An 8,691-nucleotide genomic window follows, 5' to 3' on the forward strand; every position below is an offset into this window, starting at 1 on the left:
TTCTTAAATCAAAAAGTTCAGCATTTATTCACACATTAGCAAGTTCACAAAACAAAAAGTCACTTTAAAGCAAAAAGTCACCTTGCAGTATTGGTGTTAGTTCACATCAGGCGGGCTGTTCTGCCACAAAAAGTCCATTAGCAGGCTTTAGTCGGCCTGTTTCCCCTCTCACGGGTCTCATCCCTCCACCCTGGCACAAGCCTCAGATCCAACACAGAGATCTCCTCTGCTGATCCCAGCTGTCTTTTAAAGGCAGCTAGGTGTTGCCAAAAACCCGGTGCCGGTGAAGTGTTTGACCCCACCTGGCCGTCAATCAGTCCAGAAGCACACACTGGGAAGAAAATACCTGTCTTCCCAGACAATACCCTTCACTGTGTCACAGTATACATAAGTTTTAATACTATATATGACTTGTTAAATTAACTTGTTAAATAAGCAGTTTTCTCTTTTGCATGTGGCATCTCTATTTCTCAGTTTTATTTGAGCTTGTGGTTACCGACTAGCTGCTTCGTATAAGGAGGAGGTAACAGCTAATTAATCCAGAACAAGTCATTTCTCTCTGACAATATATAATACAGCATGCCTTATATTTTCTGTTGGTGATGTTTTGCTTAAGTTTCCATGTCACTGTCTATAGTTTAAAACTTCTAAATTCTAAAATCCTGCAGTTTTCTCACTGACCACTAAAGCTTAATAAAAGGTGGAGGCATCCTATTCTGTACAGATCACTTTCCAGCAGTCATCTCATTATCATCATAGTTAGGCTTACAATGAAATGTAACACATCTGTAAAAAAAATTGATTTAAATATACCAATTGGTAGGTGTTATAGGTGACACACCCCTTTACATTTTTGTTTTGTCTTTCTTGCCTTCCAAGAGCCCATAACTTTGTTTTATTTTTCCATTGACGTAGCCATATGTTTTTTTGCAGAATGAGTTGTCATCCCTTGCGAAAGAGAACGTTTGGGCCTAAAGCACCATTTTCTTGTAAAAAAAAAATGTTTTTCATTTTCACAGCAAGTGTTATACATTCTATAAAACGCCTGTTGGGTCAAAGTGCTCACTACACCCCTTGAAAATTCCTTGGGTGGTGGTCACTTTTTGGGGGTTTACACTGTAGGGGTACCTCAGGGTCTCTTCAAATGTTCATAGCACCTGAAAGCCATTTCAGCTAAATCTGATCTCCAAAAACCATATGGTGCTCCTGGCCTTCTGAGCGCTGCCGTGTGCCCATACAGAAGTTTATGACCACATATGGGGTGCAGAATCAGAGTAATAAATATTGAGGTTTGTTTTGCTGTGTTACAGGAAAAAATTAGATTAACCCGTTAAGGACTCAGCCCTATTTCACCTTAAGGACCAGGCCATTTTTTGCAAATCTGACCAGTGTCACTTTAAGTGCTGATAACTTTAAAATGCTTTGACATATCCAGGTTATTCTGAGATTGTTTTTTGTCACATATTGTACTTTATGACACTGGTAAAATGAAGTTAAAAAAATTCATTTTTATTTATAAAAAAATAAAAATTTACAAAAAATTGGTAAAAAATTGCAAATTTCTAAGTTTCAATTTCTCTACTTCTATAATACATAGTAATACCTCAAAAAATAGTTATTACTTTACATTCCCTATATGTCTACTTCATGTTTGGATCATTTTGGGAATGATATTTAATTTTTTGGGGATGTTACAAGGCTTAGAAGTTTAGAAGCAAAACCCAATTTTTAGGGACAAGTCACTTTGTGAGGCTTACATAATAGAAACCACCCAAAAATGACCCCATTCTATAAACAACACCCCTCAAGGTATTCAAAACTGATTTTACAAACTTTGTTAACCCTTTAGGTGTTCCACAAGAACTAATGGAAAATAGAGATACAATTTCAAAATTTCACTTTTTGGGCAATTTTTCCATTTAATAATTTTTTTCCAGTACAAAGCAAGGGTTAACAGCCAAACCATACTCAATATTTATGGCCCTGATTCTGTAGTTTACAGAAACACCCCATATGTGGTCGTAAACCGCTGTACGGGCACACGGCAGTTCGCAGAAGGAAAGGAATGCCATACGGTTTTTGGAAGGCAGGTTTTGCTGGACTGTTTTTTTGACACCCATGTCCCATTTGAAGCCCCCTGATGCACCCCTAGAGTAGAAACTCCATAAAAGTGACCCCATCTAAGAAACTACACGCCTCAAGGTATTCAAAACTGATTTTACAAACGTCGTTAACCCTTTAGGTGTTCCACAAGAATTAATGGAAAATAGAGATACAATTTCAAAATTTAACTTTTTGGGCAGATTTTCCATTTTAATAATTTTTTTCCAGTTACAAAGCAAGGGTTAACAGACAAACCATACTCAATATTTATGGCCCTGATTCTGTAGTTTACAGAAACACCCCATATGTGGTCGTAAACCGCTGTACGGGCACACGGCAGGGCGCAGAAGGAAAGGAATGCCATACGGTTTTTGGAAGGCAGGTTTTGCTGGACTGTTTTTTTTTTACACCCATGTCCCATTTGAAGCCCCCTGATGAACCCCTAGAGGAGAAACTCTATAAAAGTGACCCCATCTAAGAAACTGCACCCCTCAAGGTATTCAAAACAGATTTTACAAACGTCGTTAACCCTTTAGGTGTTCCACAAGAGTTATTGGCAAATGGAGATGAAATTTCAGAATTTTAATTTTTGGGCAAATAAAACTTTATATTTATGGCCCTGATTCTGTAGTTTACACAAACACCCCATATGTGGTCGTAAACAGCTGTACGGGCACACGGCAGGGCGCAGAAGGAAAGAAATGCCATATGGTTTTTGGAAGGCAGATTTTGCTAGACTGTTTTTTTTTACACCATGTCCCATTTGATGCACCCCTAGAGTAGAAACGTTTTTATTTTTTGTTATTTACAACATTCATCTGACAGGTTAGATCACGTTATATTTTTATAGACCAGGTTGTCACGGATGCGGCGATACCTAATATGCATACTTTTTTTTATTTATGTAAGTTTAACACAATAACAGGTTTTTTCAAATAAAAAAAATGATGTTTTAGTGTCTCCATATTCTGAGCCATAGTTTTTTTTATTTTTTGGGCGATTGTCTCAGGTAGGGGCTCATTTTTTGCGGGATGAGGTGACAGTTAGATTGGTACTAGTTTGGTGGGCAAACGCGTTTTTGATCGCTTGCTGTACTTTTTGTGATGTAAGGTGACAAAAAAATGGTTTATTTAGCACATTTTTTTCTTTCTTTTTTTACGGTGTTCATCTGAGGGGTTAGGTCATGTGATATGTTTATAGAGCCGGTCGATACGGACGCGGCGATACCTAATATGTATACTTCCCCCCCCCCCTATTTTTTACCAATTTTTTTAACTTGGTTTGGGGAAAATAACGTTTTTGTTTATTTTTACTTGAAGCTTTTAATTTTTTAGGGGGAAAACTTTATTTTTTCAACTTTTGTAATGGAATGCATTGGCTGTATGAGTAATACTGTGTGTATTACTCATACAGCTTCCGGGGCCTGTGAGATCCAGGGGGCTGGATCTCACAGGCTCTTCACCGGAAGGCAGCGCGATGTCTTCCTTAGACATCGCGATGCCTTTCATGCCATCGAGTCCCCCCCACAGCCGCATGGGGACCCGATGGCACCGCCGCACAGCCACCGCAACTGCAGGTAAAGCCGCAAACCGCAGGTCTGAATTGACCTGCGGCTTGTGGCGATTGCCAATACGGGGGTTCGCATAACCCCCCCCCCCCCGCGTTGTGACAGGATGCCCGCTATATGATTCCAGCGGGCATCCTGTTCCTGCGCCGCAATCGCCGGTACGTCATGGGTCCTTAAGGACTCAGGAAAATCTGCAAAAAAAGTTACATTTTAAAATTTCACCTCCATTTTGCTTTATTTCTTCTGGAACACCTTAAGGGTTAACAACATTTCTAAAATCTGTTTTGAATAAATTGTGTGTTTTAGTTTCTAAAATGAGGTCATCCATGGGTGGTTTCATTTATGTAAGCTCCTCAAAGTGACTTCCAAACTGGATTGGTCCTTAAAAAGGTAGATTTTGGAAATTTTCTTGAAAATTTAAATATTGCTTTTAAAAATTAAAATTACATTACTAAAATGATGCTAACATAAAGTTGATGTATGGTGAATGTTAATAAATATTTTATAAGGTATCCCTATTTGTCTTAAAAGCAGAGATTCAAATTTAGAAAATAGTACTTTTTTCATAATGTACGCAAATATGCCGCTAACATGAAGTACATGTTTCACAATGGCCTGTATAAGTAAAAGCATTCTAAAGTTACCTCATAAAATTACATGACAGATTCGCAAAATTAGGGCTCATGCACACAAAGTATTTTCTTTGTGCACCTGCACATATCAGCCACTCCTGAACCCCAGAGTGAGAAATCTAGTGCCTTAACAGACCTACCCACGATGGGGAAGCTAAGGAAGCGTGCAGCTCCTGCCAAACTGACCTTCTTCAACAAGGCGACGCCGCCAGCCTCAGGCGTTGCAGCAGACGTGACACCCATGCGCTCCACATCTTCTGCGCACTCAAAACACAGGAAAGAGTCTTATGTATTGCCCTCATCTCAACCGCTCTCAGAACACACTATAAAGGCACTTGCTCGACTCCCTAAGGACCTCGCCACAAGATGACATGCAAGGTATGATTAGAGAGATTAAAAGGGACTTGCAGGCTTTGGCTGACCGTACCGTTCATAATGAGGGCAACATGGCAGAGTTTGCTGTCTCACATAACTCCCTTATAGACGCACATGAAGCTTTGGAGGAAGAGTGTGCGAGACTGGCCACTAAGATCCAAGACATGGAAGACCGCAATAGACGGAACAATGTCAGTCTCCAGGGAGTCTCAGAATCGGTGGCCCCAGAAGCCCTAACCACTTTCAAATGGGGGACATGGCCGGTGCCTTTCTAGCTTGAGGCCTTAACCGTAGAACGGCTGCCACTAAGATTGAATCGCTAACTCTAGCCGATACATCTACTCTCACTCATCCTCAGCAGATAGTTGACGCCTTTGCATCCTATTATTCTACCTTATATAATATAAAAAAAGAACATAGTCACACTATCCAACCCACAGATGTCTCCATTGCGGCCTCCCTACAGGATATTTCCTTGCCTTCTCTATCAACTTTGGAGGTGGAGACCCTCAAAAGTCCTATTTCCCCTGAAGAAATCCAAAAAGCTATATTGGCATCTAAGCCACTTTTATTATATAAACATGAATGTGCCATGTGGAACTTGAGAGCTAACCACAATCAAATGGGGGACATGGCCGGTGCTCTTCTAGCTAGATGCCTTAACCGTAGAACTGGTGCCACTAAGATTGAATCGCCAACTCTAGCCGATACATCTACTGTCACTCATCCTCAGCAGATAGTTGACGCCTTTGCGTCCTATTATTCTACCTTATATAATATAAAAGAAGATAGTCACCGATTATTGAACCATTTTATGTGCTCTGGCCCTGTCCCTCTGGAGATGCTGGAAGCCACAGTGGTCACGCTGCCAAGGCCTGGAAAACTCACCAACACCCGGCTATTTTCCATCCAATATCATTGCTAAATGTTGATTTGAAACAGTTTTCTAAAGTACTTGCTACACGTATCAACCGTCTCTTGCCATCATTAGTGGCAACAGACCAGGTGGGATTTGTAGCCCAACGACAATGAAGAGACGGAACTAGGAGAATTTTGAACCTAATCCAGGTAGCATAAATATCCAAAACCCCCTCGATCTTCGTATGCCTTGACGAGGAGAAAGCTTTTGACCAGGTCCACTGGTGGTTCCTGAAGCAGGTTCTCCACAAGCTCGGTTTTCAGCAAAGCATACTTACTGCTATTATGGGTCTCTAATCTTTCCCCTCTGCACAGGTGTTGGCCTCTGGCTTCCTTTCTTTCCCAATCCAAATTACTAATGGGACTAGACAGTGGTGCCCATTATCTCCCCTGGTTTTCACACTGGTGATGGAACCCCTAGCCGAACTGCTCAGGTCCTCCCCCAAGTTGCTGGTGTTAAAGTTGGGAATCAGTCGCATGTCATTGGCTTATATGCTGATAATGTCATTATTATTAACAGATCTGATCAACTCCTTGGGGGTGGCTGCGTCCATTGGTCAGCAGTTTTCTGATGTATCCTATTATAAGCTAAACGTCTCCAAATCTAGCATTCTCCCCTTATATCTTCAAGATGAAGCCAGAGGCCACATCCAGCAGAGGTTTAAAGGGGTTATCCAATTCCAAGAAAACCCCCCACATGTGCCGGGCTCCTCACCGGTAATATACTTACCCCGCTCCCCACAGTGCTCCTGGTCCCTGCATCGCCACCGCTGCTTCTCCCTGCACAAGGATGAAAACATCCGGTGTCGGGGGAAAGCAGCCAATGGCAGGCAGGGGGCAGGGAAGAGCCTCCCTAGCATCGCGAGGGGTTTCTTGAAATTGGATAACCCCTTTAAGTTTAAGTGGACTGATGACCATATTACCTATTGTAAGGGATCGTCTCTTTTCAGGGGGGTCACACTCACAGATATCTTCGCAGACACAATTATAATGTCCAAACTCTTGCTTTATTTCAGACACTTTAGCAAAGCACAGGTTAAGAAGTCACAGCTTCAACTTATGACGTGGGACATCCACACAAAATAACAAACCCTTGCCCGGCTAGGCTCTAACTAAACACATAAGCGTATCCCTGACTCACCTAGAGAGCCCTGTTCACACATGGAACACAAATGCGGCTTTCCTCAGCCATTCAGTCCAGCAATCTCCAGGCTGTGACACTTCAATACCTTTTGGGGGATTGTGGCCCAGTAGTCCTCCAAACTCTAGCCTCGTGATCCTTGTTTCACAGGCGTCACCGCGTCCCCCAAAGTTCAGGCTATCGCCTAGCTGAGGGCCCACCCAGCTAAGACCACTCACACAGAGCCTCACCAGGACTCTGCTTCACAAGACACTCCAGAGTGAGACACACCCAAGATCCAGTAGCAGGATTAAATAGGATCCCTGGACATGAGCATGCCTCAAGTCCCGGACTGGAACCTGGGGAAACAACACCTCAATGTTCACATTGCTACACTACCTAGGAATGCTATTACCCCTAGCTATTAAAAGAGTGATCCCCCTCAACTTTAATGCTTTGGCAGACAAACTAAGAAAGGATTACCTTAAGTACTCCTCTCTCTACTTGTCCTAGATTGCGAGGATAAATGCATTAAAGAGGTTTATCTTACCTAAGATTTTATACCGCTCTTGGTGCATACCTCTAAAAATACACAAACACTATATACAGAAATTACAGACCTCTATGCTACAGTTCATGTGGGGGGAGAAAAATCCTAGAGTCAATGCCTCTACCTTATATCCTCCTTGAGGAAAGGTGGACTAGGGGCACCAAACCTTTATAAGTAATACATTTCTAGCCTAGGAGATCAGGTCAGGGAATGGTGGTTACCTGCTAGCCCGCAAAAATAGATCCAGGTTTAGGAACATTTTGTGAAGAGGAAATCCCTGAAAACATTCCTGGCAGCTCACGTCTTAGGTAATCCAAATACCCCTTCCTTTTTGGACACAATGCATGCCTCCATCTTTGCATGGAAACACCTCTTATAAACTAGCAAATGTCTGGACCTGCAGGCGATAGACCTCCCAATCGCGGCACTGGAACATCTAATCCCTAATCTCTCTCTTTCCATGTGGGTAGAAAAGGGTATCTCAACCATAGGCTGCTTATATAAAGATGGGATAATCCTTGACTTTGAGTCTACAGACTCCATGTTTGACCTCCCTAACAGGGTATTTTTCCAATACCTCCAGATTAAACCTGTCTACCCCCTCTCTTGGGCTTCAGAATCAAAGGTCTTGTAAAGTGAACTCAACCTCTAGCTTATCCATAATCAACTCAGCTATTCTACTGACTGAGATCACGATTAAACACATATATATGAATAGATGGGAACAAGAACTAGGTAGCGAATTCCCTCTGGAAAGATAGCTAACTGCTCTGCTCTGTATTGGGCAGTAACTACCTCCAAGTGCATAAACCACATTGAGCAAAATAGAAAGATACAAATGAGATGGAACCTGACCCCGGATCAAATAGCACACTTCTCTGTTACATACTCTCCACTATGCTGGAGCTTACTGTATGTGGAAGCAGAGGTTCCCCTTCCCACATGTGGTGGAATTGCCCATCTGTAACAACTTTAGAGAGCAGGGTCTCAAGATCTGATTGAGGAGGTGACAGGCCTGATTATACCACTAACCCCAGAATTAGCTATATTAGGTATAGGAATAGAGGATATTTCTTCTGAATTCAGATGGGTGGTTGCCCACATCCTCACTGCCTCCCGGAAAGTCATAGCCAGAAATTGGAAACTCCCTCATATTCCCAAAATTTCTGAAGTAGCCAAGTTGCTTAACTTTCATATGCAATGTGAACTATCTTACGCATCATCTCTGCGATCCAGGATAAAAGCCCACAACCAATGGTTACCATGGTTATCTTGCAAACATGCTACCCCTCTACCAGATGGAATATGGTAACAACTGTAGCTGACCATTTGTGCGGATGTACTTTACTGGTGAACGACATGATATATGATGTTACTTTTACTTTATTTTTGATTTGCTTGTTTTTGTACTGTCCTTTACTTGTTT

Source organism: Bufo gargarizans, chromosome 1 (genome assembly GCF_014858855.1).
Source record: "Bufo gargarizans isolate SCDJY-AF-19 chromosome 1, ASM1485885v1, whole genome shotgun sequence".
Classification (NCBI taxonomy): domain Eukaryota; kingdom Metazoa; phylum Chordata; class Amphibia; order Anura; family Bufonidae; genus Bufo; species Bufo gargarizans.